This window comes from Macrosteles quadrilineatus, unplaced genomic scaffold, assembly GCF_028750875.1.
Source record: "Macrosteles quadrilineatus isolate MER2022 unplaced genomic scaffold, UCM_ALF_1.0 Scaffold_3__2_contigs__length_128488019, whole genome shotgun sequence".
Classification (NCBI taxonomy): Eukaryota; Metazoa; Arthropoda; class Insecta; order Hemiptera; family Cicadellidae; genus Macrosteles; species Macrosteles quadrilineatus.
The window spans coordinates 67,158,641-67,179,457 of NW_026542596.1; positions in this window are offsets into that span (position 1 = coordinate 67,158,641).

Consider the following 20,817-nt stretch of genomic DNA (forward strand, 5'->3'; position numbering starts at 1 on the left):
TCTTTTGTGTGTTTTGGTGAGTAACAGATACCCATACGTCATACAGAATGTGTATTAGTGACTATAACCTGCACTATGTCTTGTGATATACAATTGCGTTTCTTGGTGGTTAAGTATTTTAAATAAATACTTTAATATTTGGAGGAGTGTCTTCTTAAATAGACACTGGTACCATATATACTACAAGGTAGTTAGGTTACCTTGGTGGTGACTTTTGTTACTGTTTGCCTTAGTGTTTAAACGATGAGAAGTCACTGTGTAGAAAAATAGATAATTAACCGTGCCTTAGAAGATGAAACACATTGTCTTGGAGGTTGAAATATACTTCACTGTTTGTAAATGAACATTTCCCTGGGTCTTTAACGGTTAAATACTCAAATGCATGTCTTAGTAGTTACATTATTTACCGTGTCATGGTTAAAAAAATCTCGATAAGTTCCTTGGTAAATAGGAAATTCAATACTTTACTGTGTATCTTGGCAGAAACTAAAGTACTACTTTCTAAGTCTTCGGAAACATAATGATCAACAATGTTAAAGTAAAATAATTGTTCAAGTTTTGTCTCAGTGAAACAATACACCTTTATTAGTGCACTTGATGGGTATATTTGTCCTCTCTCTTAGATATCATGTTTAGGTTCCCATAGCCACTATATACACAACATTCCGACTTCCCCGACATTAATTAAAATCACATTTTCCCACTTATCCCCCGCTGATTTACCTACCCAAGTTGAAGCCTGGACAGTTTATCACGTAGCCCGATGTTCGCGAAGGTGTTCGTTGTACGTAGCGTTGTCGTGCGTGTATCTCCACAACCACCCAGCCACAAGCCTCTCCGAGGTCTATAAAGTGTCGCGAGTCCGACATTATCTGGCTCGCCATTACCATAAAATGGATCCATTAGAGCATGCGCAGCGCTAGTGCGGCACGGCGGCGGGTGACATGCGCATACACACGCCATGTTATTGGCCTGTAATTGGAGCTGGTCGATACAATCGATTGTTCGATATCTCCACACCCGCTACACCATCGAACGTCGCCTCTCTAGTCGCCGGTGGCCCTTATCTTGTCGTATCAACTTATTGTTATGGTCCACCTTTCTCCATTAGACCTCACACGGTGCGTTTTCTTTTTTATGAGATCCCTTGCAGGTGTGAAATAGCGCCAGGGTATCGGTGGAATCACAGTACTCTCTTACGGGTCTTCCAATTAGCCAGAGATTTTTTAACGTGTGAGAGGAATGAAATAAAGGATTGTGCTATTTTACTGGTATAAAAACTTATTTTTATCGAACGACCACACACTGTGGATTCCTTTTTCTCTTGATGTCACTAGTATAACCTGTAATTGAAAGAGATATAGCAAACTGTGTTTAAGCTTTCCAATTCAACTTGAGCTAGTTTAAAAAAAGCTTGCACTCCGTCCTATTAACGAAGTAGCAAGTTTCTGTCAACTGAGAACAATTTTAACAATTTTCCAATATGTTAGGACTATCATTAACAACCACAATATTTGGAATTTTATGTGGTGATCTGTGTTTTATAAACAGAAACCTAACCAAAAAGCAATAAAAGCTGTTAAAAACTTCTTCTTCAAGCACCGTTTATGTATTTAGTGGTATTTATTGGTCTCTTCAAGTATAACCATGGAAGTAAACCTATATCCAAACAATATTGAAGTAAAAGTGACGATAACAATATTACCACCAACAAAATTAGAAGTTAAAAATGAATAATCAATATTTTTTTTATTCATTTGTATGAAAAACAATACCATAACAACGATCAGCATTATGATTGCTACATAGCACTTTTAAGAATTCTATCTCCCCTAATACGACAAAACACACTCAGGGCACAAAAGAACACAATTCCCCCAAGCTTTGCTGCTATATCTCCAGTATTGGGTTACGCAGTCATGTTTACAATGTTTACATTTGATAATATCCTTTGGGATATATTTAGTTTTAACTAGCATAAATTTCCCCATAAAATTATTTCAGGTGTTTTGATACTATAAACTTAAACTTGAACAATGCGTTTTAAAGAAAATTACTCAGTTCAAAGAGTATATTATAGGTGCTGCACTTAAGAAAATAAAACGGAGATGATACAAACCGTAAACATTCTTAATTAATAACCCTCATGACCATATTTTTGTGTGCTATTTATGTAAAATTTTTGGAATATTTAAACAGGAAATCTGTGCCATGTAATAAACGAACACGATACAACCACTCAAAAGATAAACCACTTTTCACACAATTCTTTTGAGTCTTTAAATTGACAACTTGCATTAATCAATCAACTGTCTAAACAAACAAGAATTGTAATTTCCCCACGGAATACAAACAAATAAATAAATCTAACAAACTCCAAACGAGACTGGTGTTTTACCTATTCAAATTAGAACATGAGGATGAAACAGCCCAAGCAGTCTTGTCGTGGTGTTGTCAGCTCCATTAGAACACCGAACAGAATTGCTCTAATGACTTGTCTAGTAAACGACGCTCTCCCAACATAAGGAGTCCCATTCTAAGATAACGCGGAGTAATATAGTTAGAGAACGGCGATGTTGGCGCGGCTGTCTCTCGTTTATCCGACAGCCTATTGGTCTGTCTCCCGTTAATCCGACATCCTATTGGCTTGCTCTGCACTCTCCGCTGGCGTTAAGTATTTTGCATTGCTAATAGTTATTGCCACATGTTGGGTTGTCATGTGATAATACATTTTTCATTGTGTGCTAGCCAAAGAACCTTTTGTGTTTTAAGTGAAAACTTACCAATCTACTCTTAATATTCGTGTTGTAAGGCATATTTTATATACTGGGATGGAAAGTAACGACAATACTGAACCCCAACGTATGGGAACCTAGCTCATAATAATTTATTTAAATACTGCAGCCATTAGGGTAAAATGAGCCGATATTTTCTTATGAGTATACATTTATTTCAACTGTAAATCACAAACAAGATTCACAAAATAATTATTTCTCTTTGTGTGTTTGAATCTAGTTTAGAGGATAAAGCTAATAAGATTATATTACCATATACTATAACCCCCTCCCCTCCCCGAAACCCCTAGATATTCTATGATTGTAGTACAGTAGATCATTTCGCTGGTTGTAAAATGTGTGGTGGATGTAAAGTTGCACAAATTCATAACATCTGATAATAGCATTTATTTCTTTTTCAGTGAACTGTGTTGAAGCTAAAGAATAAATGACTTCTAGAATGTGTAAAGAATAAGACAAATTTTCTTTAAATTAAATGGGCTATTCCATTATTTTTTGTATTTTGTTACACAAATTAGAGTTACCGTAACGTATTTATATACAGCATCAACGATATACACATGATTCAAATACTAAAATCCAAATACTCTCCAGTATGATTCAGTACACGATCCTGACCCACATACATGATCGCTGCTCAGCTTAGGAGCCTGCAAAACAGAAGCGATATGGGACTTTGTAATGATAAACTGCGGTCATTACCCGAGCCACGTATAGTTATAATTAGCCATGTGTCTCGCCAGTCACGTCCGGTGCGAGCCGACTCTGCTTATTCATTAACAAACATACATTATTTGTCTTACACTATCTCACACTAGGACGATAAATTAATTACCTCGGTAAGTCCACCTCCGCGCGGCCACTCTGTAATTAAATAATTTACGACGGATCGGCGAGGCCGGTCGTTGGGTCGGGGCAGTAAATAACCTCCTCTGATAAAATCGTTTCTTTGAACAACCATTGTGGTCTCGAGATATGCAGGCAATAATTCGAGGCGTGGAAGCGGACCGCGCGCCGCCCACCGCATTTCACACCTGGGCAGTAAGATAAACGTCGAGAGAGGGCAAACACAATTTAATAACCGAAATTACTGAGCGGCCTCACTCATAAATAAGCGACTAACGAAGGCCAGGCGGCGATCAGGACATAACTCATCTTGTGCAACTCTCATTACAGCTAGCAATACCGCAGCCCACGTTGAGGCAAGTCCCCGTGGGGTGTGGAAGTAGTAGGAGGTTCTGGGACGAGAGTGTCTTGGAGCCTTTCTCGCACTCTCACAGCCTAAGTCTTGGTTAAGCCCCCGTGGGTGTGGAAGTAGTAGGAGGTTCTGGGACGATAGTGTATTGGAGCCTTTCTCGCACTCTCACAGCCTAAGTCTTGTTTAAGTCCCTTGGGGTGTGGAAGTAGTAGGAGGTTCTGGGACAAGAGTGTCTTGGAGCCCTTCTCACACTCTCACAGCCTAAGTCTTGGTTAAGTCCCCATGAGGTGTGGAAGTAGTAGGAGGTTCTGGGACGAGAGTGTCTTGGAACCTTTCTCGCACTCTCACATCATGTCGTGGAAAGTCTATGCTATAGTCTGAAAGAGGAAGGTGGTAGCTCGATATAAGGACCTTAGAGTCCTAGGACCCCCTGAGCCTAAGTCCCAATGGATTTGAGCAAAGCCCCACCCCCATGGGCCGTGGAAGTAGTAGGAATTACTGAGGAAAAAGAGTGTCTTAGAGCCTGATCTTAAAACTTTTCTGACGCTCCCTTATTCTCGTGGCAAGTCCAGGAAGGTTGTAGAAAGGTAGTGTGAACCTTTTGAAGAACATCTTAGAAGCTTTATATCACTCTCATAGTTTATATCTTGGCAAGGTTCCTAGGGAGTAAGGTAAACGAAAGTGGTATCTTGACAAAGTACATTTCAAGCACTCCCTCTCTTCCGGCAAGTTCTCAAAAGGTATGGAACTAAAAGGTGGAAACTTTATAAATGACCTTTTAGCTTCTCATATATTACATAACTTTACTATTTTACCTACACTAAGGACAGATAGAGTTTTGGAAAAAGATTATTGACAGGAAAAATTCCAAAACTTACACTGTATTTTACTACTTAAAATATTCATATCCACCATACCGTTTTATCACAGCGCACATTTCATATTACCAAAAGTCTGGGAACCATTTATAACGGCACGAGTTTAAATCCATTATTTATCAGTGTAATAAGTTGAGCAGCAGGAGTTGAACCAGATGATGGAGAGGCTCGTGAAGAAAGTAGGAGAAATTGCACGGACAGGTTAACTAGGCTTATGAGTTACTGCAGCGCCGTCTGGTTAAAGGGGACTCATAACTTTTCTTACGTCGAGTTACTCTTGTTAACCTCGGGGGTTATTATTTTCGCAAAATAACTCTTAACTATGAAGAAACTGTGCATTTTTTATATTTTTGTACATTTTACATCACAATTTGGTTAAGTTCTACTTGGTTTTCGTTTGGGGAGCTGGTACAGTCGTAGCACTGTGTTTTGATTCCCAAGGACTCTGGTTTGCATACAGACAGTCACCAATGGTATGCAATAATTCAACCAGACTTCTAGAGTCTAGAGTTAGGCTGAAGAACATTAAACATGTTCTGGTCAAGAGCCTTGCGTCCTATGAAGTGATAGTGTGGTTGGGGTATTGAACTTCGAATTTTTCGGTAGCTTTAAAATTACAGCCTTGTTTGGAATGCAACCTCATAAGTATTGGAATGTAACGTATCTTTCAAGTACCTTCTAATGGTATCTGGTGCTGTTTACAAAAGTGAGGGAAATATTCTCCAAGGTTTACGAGGGTTTGAAGAATTAGCTGGAAGGTAGGAACTGAGTTATTACTTTATAAACACAGACAGCAATATTATTACAGCAGGATGGGGAGAGGGACGACGTAGGATGAAGATCGATCATTCTATCAACCTTTCACAAGAGATATTGATTGGTTGATCCATCTTCTGGCTCCAACCATTAACTCGTCAACAGCAATACATCATCCACTTTAAATATTTAAACTCAGCTCCCTTTAAAATGTCAAAGTGAATTTTGCGCACGGTGAAAAAGCGTTTTCCTTGTTGGGCTAATGTTTAAAGAAAACAGTGTTCTGGTAGAGACAGAGATCTAAGGGGTCTATACAACTAACTAAGGTATGTGTATTTTATCTAAGGGGGTTTGGATCTATGGGGTATAAGCTACAATGTTGTATACTGGATATATTAACTTTAGTCTCTCCTCTCCAATTTTCTCCATCTAGATCATATTTAGTTATTATAAATTTATGATTTTAAACTATATATATATTGTACCAAATCTTTTAAAAGGGGGCAGCTATAAGAACCATAATTTTGGAAACAAATTCTAAACAACAGCGAATAATACTATTAATTAAGTTTAATTACAATAAAAAAAAAATATTCATAAAAAATTATGTGACAAAAAAGGTACCTAAATCAATTACTTTATTCTTGTAAATAGTTTATAAAGACTGTATGTAAGTTTCCAAATGTAATAATGTCAAATGGTAATTTAACAAATATTTAACAATACTTTAAGCTTAAAACCCTCTCTGAAAAAATCCAAACATCCAAAAAGTGTGTTTTTCAAAGGTTCATAAAATAATTCAATTAGGCTAGCTCTCATTTATTGGGGTTCCCAACTGAGTAAACGACTCGATTTCTAGAAACAGGCTATTCTTGGTCGACGATGCGGCTGTGACCAGTATATCATAGCGAATATTCACACTTTGTCATTTTTATAGACCTTTTATTGCCTCGTAAACGTTGGCTAAGGAAGTTAAATTGCATGGCGCACTCGACAGAAATATTGTTTAAATTCGTTTATGAGGCGTAACAGTCTGTATTGGTACGAGCATGACGGAATAAATTGTCCCCATTTGTTTGTCGGGGGATAGAAAGCTAAATTACAATTTCAAAGTAAAATATAGGCTATCTCTTTCTATCAATTTATTGTAACTAAAATGTATTGAAGTTACATGAAGAACTAGTCCTTATGGGATATAATGTCAGAACTTATCAAATATTTCATGTGATCAAGCCAAGGTACTTATATAATATTATTATTATAACAAAATATCTTCAATAATAACCTTTGTTCGAAATTATTGATCATCTCTCACCTCACAAAATTGTTGATCATCCTGAATATAAACTAACACATTATGACTTATAACCTGTATAACTTAAAAATATAACTTTTATGTCTTGAACATAATGCACACAAGTTTATCATTAAATTTCCAGTTGACATATGATTGTTGTCAAGACATGAGCAATGCGCTGTGTAAACTCATTAGGATTAAAAAAATAAAATAACTGAAAAGATCGACATTAATACGATATCGGATAAAAAACACACAATTCCAATTGGTTACCTTATGCAAATCTCATACTCATCTTTATAGCATAGACTTGGACAATAATGGGGTATTATACGACAAGATAAGGGCCACCGGCGACTAGAGAGGCGACGTTCGATGGTGTAGCGGGCGTCGAGATATCGAACAATCGATTGTATCGACCAGCTCCAATTACAGGCCAATAACATGGCGTGTGTATGCGCATGTCACCCGCCGCCGTGCCGCACTAGCGCTGCGCATGCTCTAATATTCACCAGAATATTGTAATACCAGTAGAAAATTGATTTCCAAAACAAATTTCGGGGTAAAACTCCCCCAATCAACTTCAAAATCATGGCTATTTTCTATGTGATCAAGATTAGCATTTCATCTTATAGCAACATAATATCTGAACTGTTAATACAGTACATCAAAGGGTACTTTGGTGGGTTAAACTTAAAGGAAACCCATAAACTACGATCTTAATAGCCTGCCTCTAAAAACAGAAAGTAACCATGAGTCTGTCAATATGAAAATTGATGGTTCCATGTAGGTGACTTGACTTGACTATATATGTACTAATTCCTAATGAATAAAAATAATGATTATTAATCGAAAGAACTCTTAATATCTATGATGGATATTGAATATTATCTGAAAGTTACCGGCAGTTTCCAGTTTCCATACAGTTTTTCATTAATTATTGAATGCTTACTATATTTTCTCTTGGTTGAAAGTAAAGAGTCATTAACCACCCGTGATGCTTGCAAACCTGATACTATTAATACTTTTACAACGTCTGATGGGTTTCATCATACCACATAATACAAGATGCATTGTTTACCCTAAACTTACACAAGTTCACTCTATTATAGTAAACACTACAATTATAACTTATGACAATAATACAGGTAACTAGTATCTGGTAAGCTAGACACAACATGTAACATCTGTACGATAATTGTAAGATATTTCCCATAATTTCCATACTCCGCCCCACAATTCTGACAATCTGGCAGATTCTCACGTACGCCGCCTGAGGTGATCATCTATCTCCCTGGCTTCATCGATCATCGCGACAGTGATTTACCTGGTCTTCAACCCAGATAGTGTCGTCAGAGCTACTTTGTCCGTCCCCGAGTGGACCTGAATTTCTAATATTCTTCTTGCCTCTCGTCGGCTGAAAATTAACTCCGGGTTTATGCAAATATTAGGGGTTTTGACGTGATTTGATTTCTTATCGCAATGCTAATACAGTATATTTTTTAATTCAATTTTACTATTATGAAATACATCTATATATATAATACGCTAAGCCGATTTTTGTGAACAGAACTACTCCCTCATTTTTGGACCGATTTTGATGATTAAAGTGTCAAAAAAATTGCCCTGATCTGTAGTTTTGCAAAGTGTTTTTCGTTTTTTGATATCTTTATTAGTTTGGTCAGGATCTTCCATCAAAGTTGGGTTTTCTCCCATAAGATTAACATGGAGGAATCTAAATATTTATTAGAAACTTTGTCTCCATTAATTTGAGAGAACGGCTGGGCGTAGAAACTTGGTAGAGGTGTCCAAAGAAAGGCCTTGGTCTGTAGATGAGTTATCAAAAGAAAAACGAGGTTAATTCGCTTAGGGCTCTGCCCCAGAAGCCTTTAAAGATCCCTCCACAGATTTGTTTACATTTTGGTCATGTGGATAATACTTTTTAATAAAACAGCTGTTAATTTTAAAATTGTGTTTTAATTAACACACATTTATTGGGAGTTACTGAATTGTCCAAAAGAAGTATTTGCAATGTTATTTTCTGATTTTTAAATTGATTTTTCTCTGTATCATTTGTGCTGCAATATAAAGTTCCATTACGAGATGAGTGGAAAATCATTTTATCACAATAACTCCTACAATTGTATCTTATTGAACTATCTTATATCTATTTTACGGGTTGGTGTCTGCCTTTTTCACACCTTTTCCCTATATTTTATCATATTATTTTAGACAGTTCATCATGAGATTATTGTCATACATGCTTCCCATCATTGGAAAAATCTTCGATTGTGTATTACAATACAAAATAATACAAGTGCAGAAGGGCATGGTGCCCATTTGAGCCGTGTCCATATTTTGTTAAATTAATAGTGGTTTACAGCAACTGGATAAAACATTTTACAATATTTATGTAGAAATATGTGCATATTTAGAAAGTAATTAAGCTGGAAAACTGCAATATACTGCAGACTTTTCAGAGAGGTTACTTCGATGTATTCATTAAGCTTAGTGAAAACATAATATAGATATGTGTAAAAATAAGAACTTGAACTCTTAGAGAGCCTTTGAATGTTATTAGACTAACAAAAAGGGTTGTGCATGTTTACTAGCGCTACTCAGCAACAAAAACCATTTAATTTATCTCTAAAATATATATTCTTAAAGTGCACTGAGCAGCAACCTAAAAAATCTATGTAACTTACCCATATAATATAGTTACAAAATGCTCAAACTCGCATTGTGACATTTATAATTCGGCTTTACATTTCTCCAAAAGAAAACTCATCTACGGAAGAATTTTATTGTGCTCTTACTATGTCATTTGCATTATTTGTTGCCAATGAAGCTGCATGACCATATAAATGAGGAGGCCCCTAACAGTTCAAGAATAAAAGCCAACCTCACTTCAAGTATATTTCACTACACCTAACATTCCGTAGATTATATTGACAACTTTATGTAACTGATAAGGCTGAGACAACTAACTGACATCCCCCATGTCAAGGAATTCCAGCTATAACAGTAACACCACAACCAATTTCTCAAAACTGTGCTAGAGTGTTATTAATCGGCACAGAAGTACGATATGAACTGACGCGACGTGACGAAGGAAAAATCAAACTTACACTGTAACGGATATACCTCCCTTTGAAGTTAGAACGTGTCTTCCCAACAGACAGATTTTTTTGTTAAAATAAAATCATAGATTAATCTGCATTACACTGATGAAATCACGGAAGTGTTTAACTACAAAAGATCCACCAATACGATTTTAATACTATTTAAAGGTTCTTCCAAAGGAAGAGATACCAGATAGCATACTAACAACTACGATGACGTAGCCTACAGTGTGGGAAATATTTTATATTTTATTCATTGAATGATCAACCATATTTTGTAACTAACGAAATTAATATCATTATTGTTTTTACACTTATCAATGCTAAATGCTCAAAATATGTATAATTTCACTCAATTTATCGCAGTTAGATGAATTAGCGTAAGTCTCGAAAGTAACCGTCGATTACGACGGGTTTCACCTAGTTTTCAAAAATATGTTACACATTTTGAACATTAATTCTTTGATTTGGAAGATACCAATGATTAGGGTTATATTCCTAACCATTGTATTTTAGTTATATGTGTGCACAAAATGTTCAATGTAATAGAAAACTATTACACCTCAGAGTGTTTGAGTCACAAGACAATATGATTTGATTTTCCTACTCCCAAAGTAATAAGTAATATAATAATAATTTAATTATTATTTTCACAGTTACCTGACAGAGCAGGCTTCCTTGTACTGATTTTAGCACGCAAAGTAATTGATTCATTTACTTACTTTGGCTGTAATCATTTTTTTGCCATACTCTAGTATTCCAACCAAACAACACCAAACAGTGTGCTTTTATTAGGCACGTAATAAGTGTACGTTTGAAAATAAGAGAAATTAAAACCCTTATTTTGTTTAACAGCTTTTTAAAAACCATTATGTAATGGTTGTAATGGTTGAGCCAAATGGTCGTAGTACTCGCTTTGGTATCTGAGGATCGCTGGTTCGATTCCAAGCGAGATCTTTAACAGACTCAGATGCCATTTGTAATTGGGCTATGAATTAATGATGCTTTCTAACAACAGGTCAGCGTTAGATAGCAACAAGAACAGGGTTTAGACCTCCCTTAAAAAACTAATAAATGCTGCTGGTTTAGATAGGAACAGTAAACAATAATAGAACACCAACCATCAACGACAGCTCACAGTAAAACACAAGAATGAATATTCAATTAGTAACCCTCACTTTGCCCATCACTCCTACAAATGATCTATTGGCCAGGAAGGTTTCCTCGGGCAACATTAATTATACGCGTTTGATTTATGCTGCAATAAACTGCAACAGTAAAGATAAATCAGCGAGATGGATTGTGACGTAAGTAGTGGATACCACTGGACAGGTTAACTGGGCTTGAGAGTTACAACAGCTGGTCGGACAGCTGATGAGATGAAACCTGTCCTGGGATCACACTGGGTACTTGGATACTACTTGTACAGGAGTTGTAGCTGGGCTTGTCTATGAATAGTCAAAGGTACAACAACGAATCTAGTTTAACGGAGAAATGAACAAGAATTCGTAAAAGGGAAGGGGGAAAGAGGAAGGAAGGTAGATAAATCTAAAGGAAAACTCTTCTAAAAAGGTGAAAACCACTTATTTTGCCATGGGAGTATATTAGGGAAGGATAAAGATTGCATGACAAATCAATTAGAACTAAACTATTATAACCTAACTTTTAATATAGTATGTCGCCTCCGGTTCACCGATAAATATATACAAATCGCGTAGTTGTGCACTCAGTGCTTAAGGGAAATAAAAAATTACAGTATTTTAAGCTGGTAAAATTAATCGTACAAACGTAATTTCATCATGTGCTCAAACGTGAAGAAGTTGTGGAAATTCAGCTATACTGTATTTACATACCAACACCTATGTGATTATGTATTCTAAACACAATTTCTAAACACTAACCATTATTCCATCACAAATTTGGAGAACGTATATTTGAAAAAGACAAGGAGATATTCCACTTTCCCAATTATTTAACACCAACAAAACACCTTAATTCAAAGTCTCTTATGCTTGACCTAATCCCTAATTTCAATCCTGCACTTAATTATGTCAAAATCATTTGTAATAAACCCAATGCTAAAACTCTTGGTTCTTAACACAAACAGAACAAATTAAAACCCCATAATCACCAAACACAGCCATACAAGAAGAAACAACCAGAACAGTGTAACAAGAAGAGGTGAGTGCTGTAAAAAGTGGCGGAGCTCCGGACAAAACACCATCGCCTTTTACAGGGGCTTTAATTAAAGCTGTCCGCGCCAAGGCATGTTTATGTGCGGCGGTCCACGAGCAATGTAATGAGGAGGTAATGGATGCTGTGCCTTACAGCGCGATATCAATCTGTCGTACAGTATTTACGGTACAATTACCAACCAGCTGATACGCTGTAAGTACAACGACCAACTCACTGACACGCTGTAAGTACAATTTCCAACTCGCTGACTCGCTTTAAGTACAATTGCCAACTTACTGATAAGATGTGACTCTTACCTTGAGACAGACCTATTTACAGGGTAACTTATCACCGCTTGGTGTAGAGTGCAATAGACACGACGGTAGGTACATAACTGTTTGTTAGTTTATTAGTTTTCATAATTTTTTAAGTCTTTTTTTACTGTTTGATCCACTTTAAAGTCCATACTTAACCACATTTTACTATAGACGTACTTTTTGGATGCATACACTGTATAGGCCTATATTTAAACTTTTTTTTTTATTTTGTTTAAAGTGTCAGAGTTAATTGGGCATTTCCAAGAAAATGTAGGCAATCTATTGAACATTTTGTTAAAAGGGTACCTTATAGAATTATTTCAGTTCAAGTGATCACTTTGATTGCTGCTATTTCAATATAGTATGAGAAAAAGCTGTAACTCATCCGCTACATCACTTACAATTGTAATTAAATATTTTATACCAATAGGTTTGAGTTGGACATTGACAAGATGAGAAATTTCTTATTTCATTACAAAATAATTAAATAAAAAACTCAATGTCAACTTAATATTACGTAGAATACAATAAATTTAACATCCGTAAAGAAATAAAAATAAGAACGAATTACATCACTAAGTACTCGTAAGAAATAACCTACTAATGTTTCGTTAGTTTAAACCTAACACTATCACAATCTCACAGGAAGACTTTAAATAAAATAAATAGACATTGTTAAAAAGAATTTATAATTCAAAATATAAAAACAACTGAGGAAATATATCCAGTGTCCGTTGAGTTTCTTGGACTCGGTCATCCATCTCACCTCCTCCATCGATCATGTTGACTGCGATTTACCTAGTCTCCACACAGATAAGAGACCCACAGCTACGGCTAACATCATTAGCTATATACTTTCCTGAGCCATGGTAAAACCACAGTTAGTTCTTCTCACAATTTTCTTTGCGTCATGTTGTCACTAGAACGTGATCCTCATGACCAAACAAGTGTCATTAGAAGACCACTACTGGGAAATGTCACATAAGTTGTCCAAGTGTCCTATGATGTCCATTATCCTGTACTGGTGTCACTAGAACGTGATCCTCATGACCAAACAAGTGTCATTAGAAGACCACTACTGGGAAATGTCACATAAGTTGTCCAAGTGTCCTATGATGTCCAATATCCTGTACTGGTGTCACTAGAACGTGATCCTCATGACCAAACAGGTGTCATTAAACGACCACTACTGGAAAATGTCACATAAGTTGTCCAAGTGTCCTATGATGTCCAATATCCTGTACTGATGTCACTATAACGTGATCCTCATGACAATACAGGTGTCATTACACGACCACTACTATGAAATGTCATGTAAGTTGTCCAAGTGTCCTTTGATGTCCAATATCCTGTACTGGTGTCACTAGAACGTGATCCTCATGACCAAACAAGTGTCATTACACGACCACTACTGGGAAATGTCACGTAAGTTGTCCAAGTGTTCTATGATGTCCAATATCCTGTACTGGTGTCACTAGAGCGTGATCCACATGACCAAACAAGTGTCATTACACGACCACTACTGGGAAATGTCACATAAGTTGTCCAAGTGTTCTATGATGTCCAATATCCTGTACTAGTGTCACTAGAACGTGATCCTCATGACCAAACAAGTGTCATTACACGACCACTACTGGGAAATGTCACATAAGTTGTCCAAGTGTCCTATGATGTCCAATATCCTGTACTGGTGTCACTATAACGTGATCCTCATGACAATACAGGTGTCATTACACGACCACTACTATGAAATGTCATGTAAGTTGTCCAAGTGTCCTTTGATGTCCAATATCCTGTACTGGTGTCACTAGAACGTGATCCTCATGACCAAACAAGTGTCATTACACGACCACTACTGGGAAATGTCACGTAAGTTGTCCAAGTGTTCTATGATGTCCAATATCCTGTACTGGTTTCACTAGAGCGTGATCCACATGACCAAACAAGTGTCATTACACGACCACTACTGGGAAATGTCACATAAGTTGTCCAAGTGTTCTATGATGTCCAATATCCTGTACTAGTGTCACTAGAACGTGATCCTCATGACCAAACAAGTGTCATTACACGACCACTACTGGGAAATGTCACGTAAGTTGTCCAAGTGTTCTATGATGTCCAATATCCTGTACTGGTTTCACTAGAGCGTGATCCACATGACCAAACAAGTGTCATTACACGACCACTACTGGGAAATGTCACATAAGTTGTCCAAGTGTTCTATGATGTCCAATATCCTGTACTAGTGTCACTAGAACGTGATCCTCATGACCAAACAAGTGTCATTACACGACCACTACTGGGAAATGTCACATAAGTTGTCCAAGTGTTCTATGATGTCCAATATCCTGTACTGGTGTCACTAGAACGTGATCCTCATGACCAAACAAGTGTCATTACACGGCCACTACTGGGAAATATCACATAAGTTGTCCAAGTGTTCTATGATGTCCAATATCCTGTACTAGTGTCACTAGAACGTGATCCTCATGACCAAACAAGTGTCATTACACGACCACTACTGGGAAATGTCACATAAGTTGTCCAAGTGTCCTTTGATGGCTGCCGTCTCGTAAAGCTATCAGAGGCGAGGTCGTTTGAAAGCGGTCGTTTCCAGTTTGGCAACTTGTCGACCTGCTCCGCGACGCGACACTTTATCAATTAGATTAACGATTTAATTAATCTCAACTGGATCCACTTATCTTTAACTCAGTCCGGTCATTTCAATACTACTTTGCAATTAGAATACCAATGCAATAAATGATTATAACAAAGATTATAATACTCGTTATACTCAGTGATTATTAATATAACTTTTTACATTTATGATTAAAATATTACTAATATCTTATTTATATTTTGGCCAAGATTAATTTTATTTCTTTTTCAGAACGAATAAAGAGTACCAAACCGTTTACAGTATTCAATATAATGTGGGGAATACGACTTATCCCTTTTAGTTTTCAACGTACTTTTTGTTCTTTTCCAGAAACAAAGTATTACCAATAATGTGGTGCACATTTGTTATTTTGTGTACTTGGTTAATTTTGTAAATTTAAAGAAATAAAAGAAATAATCAAACATCATTGACTATTAATTCAGTTTGGCTTGGCTATGGTATGGGTTTGGCTTGACTATGGTATGGTTTTGGCTTGGCTATGGTATGGGTTTGGCTTGGCTATGGTATGGGTTTGGCTTGGCTATGGTATGGGTTTGGCTTGGCTATGGTATTGGTTTGGCTTGGCTATGGTATGGGTTTGGCTTGGCTATGGTATGGGTTTGGCTATGCCATGTGTGTGTTGGAAATCACATGGTTAGACTCTTCTTTATGCAAATCTTTAGCTTTCATTTATCTCATTTAATCCGTGAATTGATAGTGGACCAACTGTGACCATAAATGGATACAGTTCCGCAAAGAACCAACGATCTTTTATCCGACGAATAACGATAAATATCTATATTCATCGAATTCAATATATCGAATACAAAGTATAACTTTTTTCAATACAAGCATCGAATTAGTTTACGATTTTTTATTGGTTTTATTCATATACTAAAAAAATAAGCTATTAATATTTAACCACAAACATATTGTATTTAATGAAAAGGAATCAAACAAAAAATAATAACTAAGGATAATAAAAGAAAAAGCTTTGTTAAGGTGTTTTTTGTTTTTTATTGTTATTATGTAGTATTTTGAAACTTATTACGATATTAATACCGAACTGATATTTATCGTAATTCATCCGATAAAATATCGTTGGTTTTTCTGAGGAACTGTACCCCTATAAATAATACAAAAAAGGTAAATATATTTCTTCTTAAACACTATCAAAACAAAGAATGAAAAGTTTTAAAATTTGATCAGACTTATATTTTTCTCCCACAGTTATTGTGGACGATTATAGCACTTCAAAGACGAGTCATTGACGTATTTTGTTAAACGCTATTGATAATTTGAGTATATTTCATCAGATATAAAGTTACTTAAGTCCCAAAGAAAACAAATTTACACATTGTTTCATACAATCTACAATCATCAATTATACATTGGAATCGCAATAGAACTTGAGTTCATCATTGACTTTCTTGGCACAGAAAGAAGATATATTTCTAATTTAAGTCAACAAAACAATAATTCAGCAATCGTAGTGACAGCGGCCTGTCAAAGAGATCGTCTATCAACGATAGTCTCATCTCATTGCAAGACTTGCACAATCATCGAGGTTACATACCAACTAATTGGGTTGGATGTTAAAGGTTGTGTTTCGCTTTCGACACGATTTTTATGTTGTGCAAACAAGTTCCCGCATTTGGAACTTGGCCATCAAGAGTTATTACTTAGTGGTTTGAACCCGACTATCAGATTTATTGCCGACTTGTCAATAACATAGTAACAAATCACCCTTTGCGTCAACTCATGATAAAACTGATTTAATTGTTGGCTATTTCTTTTATGTCAATGCGTAGTTAGCTTATAATATGAACCCAGTTAATGTACTGACTGAAGACAATACCTAAAAATTCATAAATTGGATTAATTGCATATTAAATGTACCGTTTACATTTTCAAAAGGCAAATAACATATAGATTCATATTTTACGTATTGTCTCAAAACATTAATACCTATTTTACCCATTAGCATTTAAAACAAAAAAGTACTGCTCCAATACTGCAATTGATACACCAACTCTAAACTATACCTATTACATTAAAATATCATTTGATTTCCTCATTTTGGTTTTCTTATGGATTATCATATACACAACCATCGATCTAAAAGATTTGTAAAATCTGAAATGACTGATTTGAATATCAGACTGAGTACAAGTACAAGTCTCCTATCCACTGCCTGCCATCTGAAGATAAAATCACGTGTTATTAAGTGTTATGATCTGTTTATATTACTTGTTTACATTTGTCAGCTCTTTCTCAATCATATTCATCTAATGTATTTTATATTTTTTATTACGTAGAATCTTATCAATATTACAAACTATTACTAACATAAAATTGGTCCTAAACTGACCGGATAGTTTCAAATTAGAACTGCAAGGATCTATATTTGTGATATTTTATTTATATTAAACACAACTTGTTGTAATGACTACCTAAATCTAAACGTTCAGAACTGTCATGGTATCATAATTTTCTTCAGTGAAAAATCCATTTAAGTCAAAAGGTGCATTGTTTCATATTATAAATTTCATAGTATTTCATATAGCTCTACCTCAGTGGCCTAAGCCAAAAGTTGTGGAAAACTCCACTTGTTATATGTTTACAAATATTTGTATTAAAATTTTAGTATTATTTTACGATAAAGGTACTAAAACTCATATGGGAAAAATACTTATCATCCATTCAACAGCTTTTTTAATTTTTACTATGATAAACCTAGTTAGTTGGTCGTGTTATTATTTTATTATTATTCAAATATATTCGTTTTCGTCACAGCTCTTCTTCTCTGCACTGGCTTAGCATTATTTTTGTTTCGCATTCTTCTTTGCAGCATTTGTGATCATCACCCACTGGCTGCAGTCCACGGTGTATAGCTGCAATACATAATAATAACTTTAATTATGTAAAATATTGCTTAAAATAATTATAAAACATATAATCATGTAGCTGCTCATCTACCTACTTATAAACTAGTAACGTTGGTCTTTTCCATATAAACAAGAGATATACAGTTACAGTATGTCTTATTCTCCATAGGTTGTAGTTTATGTTAAATGTATGTGTAAGTTATTTTAAAACGTTATGCGAACCTTTAAATCAAATTTCCGACAAATAATATTAATGAAACCTATAAGTAACGAATTTTGTAAAACTAAACAAACACCTAATTAATTGTACAAAACAATCAACAATAAAATAATTACGTAATTCAAGGAATGCATGGAACAAGTTTGAGTATAGGAACAAATTATACTATGAATCACCTCACCATTATAGTTGGTGATTCCACATAAATTATAAAATTATACTCGCATGTAAAATTTACCTTCGGTTCCATCCCAATAGTTATTCGTCCCACACAAATGAGACATGAGCGTTTTTAAGTCTTCCCCGCAAATCTTTTTATATCTAAGAGGGCCATTTTGATCAAACGAAACTACACACAGGGATATAAAAGTTAACAGAATGCATGGGCACACGTAATGGATTAAATATTTGAAATGATTTGTCATTCTTTTAAATACAAGATATTACTTCAAACAAAAATACCGTACTCCGCTAACTACATCCAATATCATTTTACTAGCTTCTGTCATCATAAAATACAGCATGTATATAACGACTTATAAAGCTATATAGCTAAGAGATACTAATGTAACGATAGTTTACAATCGTGCTATAATTGGTCTTTGTAAAATAATGGTTGCACGCAGTGTGTTCCTGCAGAAGCAATGGGATGTAGCATATTAAGTTTGTTACAAGTTTATGAGGTTTTGTGCTCATTAACTTTTTAATACCACCGTAATTATTATGTTACTAAAATATAACTTTACACCATTAATATTTTCCCTCTTATCGTTTAATTGAGTTTTTAAATGCTTTACACGCCATTAATGTTTATTACATTAGAAATTCATTAGTTCAACTAATTGACAACATATTTTATGACCAATTTAAATATTGTATAACTATAAGAAGTGTATGTGATCAGGGTTATGAAAATTCTAAACCATACGCTTATTTATCACAAATTTGGTTCAATTCACTCAAGTTGATAAAAAATATAGTTCAACCCATGGGGAGTAAGGGGCTTCTCTATGGTTGAACTAAGCTTCCACAACTTGAGAAATGTATTTGAATAGTAAAATATCAGCTCACGCCAAACGAGTCACACTATAGGGACTTTTATAAAGGTAAACCTCACACAATAAGAATATCTCTGTTCTTTTGTTGTAAATATGCTGACAGCAAAGTATAAGAAAATGTAAGCTCAAGGTAGCCACATTGTTTGCTAGTTTATGTTGTCAGACCCATAACAGATATGATCCTGGTAGAAATATACAGTTTAGAGTACCATAGACCAGCCAGTTTATAGGTTCTTTTCTGGTCTTCTGCTACTGTCTGGGATAAGACGTGGGGGAGTTATGTTTCTATGTTATCACCCTTGCGTGGTAATAGGTTTGACTTACATTTTGTGTTGGATATGGTTGGTGAAACTCAATAGTATTATCAGAGTAAATAATTTACTTTATGGGTTCTGTAATACATTGCAGATATTTTGAAGAAGTGGAACATTTTGATCATAAGGCTTAAGTATTTTACATCTCAAACTTAACGTCTTGTAAACTATAATTTGTCGTGAGTGTAACTTTACACGATAAAATATACATTCCATTCCATCTTAAATATTAGCCATATTTAGGATATGTGAACGCCACCGACGGAGTGCGCTGATGAAAAATTTTTATTATTGCTATCGAATACATTGTTAACTTTTTTAACCAAGCCAAACTGATATCACAAGTTAGCCTGTTTCTTTTCATAGCATGTTTGTCATCGCATCAACTACCTAAATAAAAACCGCTAAGAATAAGAGTAGCACATTGTGTGAGTGGTTCATTGCTATCTTCTAAAAAAAAAATAGCAACACATTTTCCACATAGATTAGCTTCAGTATCCAAAAGTTTACAAATATGTAATTCTAACCTTGATATAACGAACCTCAATATAACGAATTCCTTGATATAACAAATTTTTTTAATCCCCTAGAACTCTCCATAAGACACAATGTATATTTTACCTCTACATAACGAACAAACCATAACAACGACCTTGATTTAACGAATTTTTCGTGATTTTGGCTAAAATAAGACACCTCAATATAACGAATTTATCATTGTCAGAACCTCTACATTACGAATTTAACCTCTGCATTACGAATTGTCTACGTCTTTCCCCCGAGGTAACAAATCCACACCCAATTATTGTTTTGGGAAAATCTGTTTCTTTGCCAAATGAAATGGAAAGGTCACGTCATCGCTTGCGTAAACATTCGTCTGCTCCGTTACATCTTTCTCTGCTGTCGCTGCGCGCGCTATGTTGCAACTGAGAACTGATGACGACGTAATGTTTAGTAAGCTGTGATTGGGCGATATGGGATAGCTATGCCGAATTGTTCAATTTTTGGATAAAGAGAAACCTAAGAAAGAATATAAAAACAAAACCAAAGAGAAAGAATAGCAACATAGTTATTTTAACATTCCTTTTACGAGTGTTTTTATTATCCTTAAGTTGGCTATGATTATACACTTTTATAATG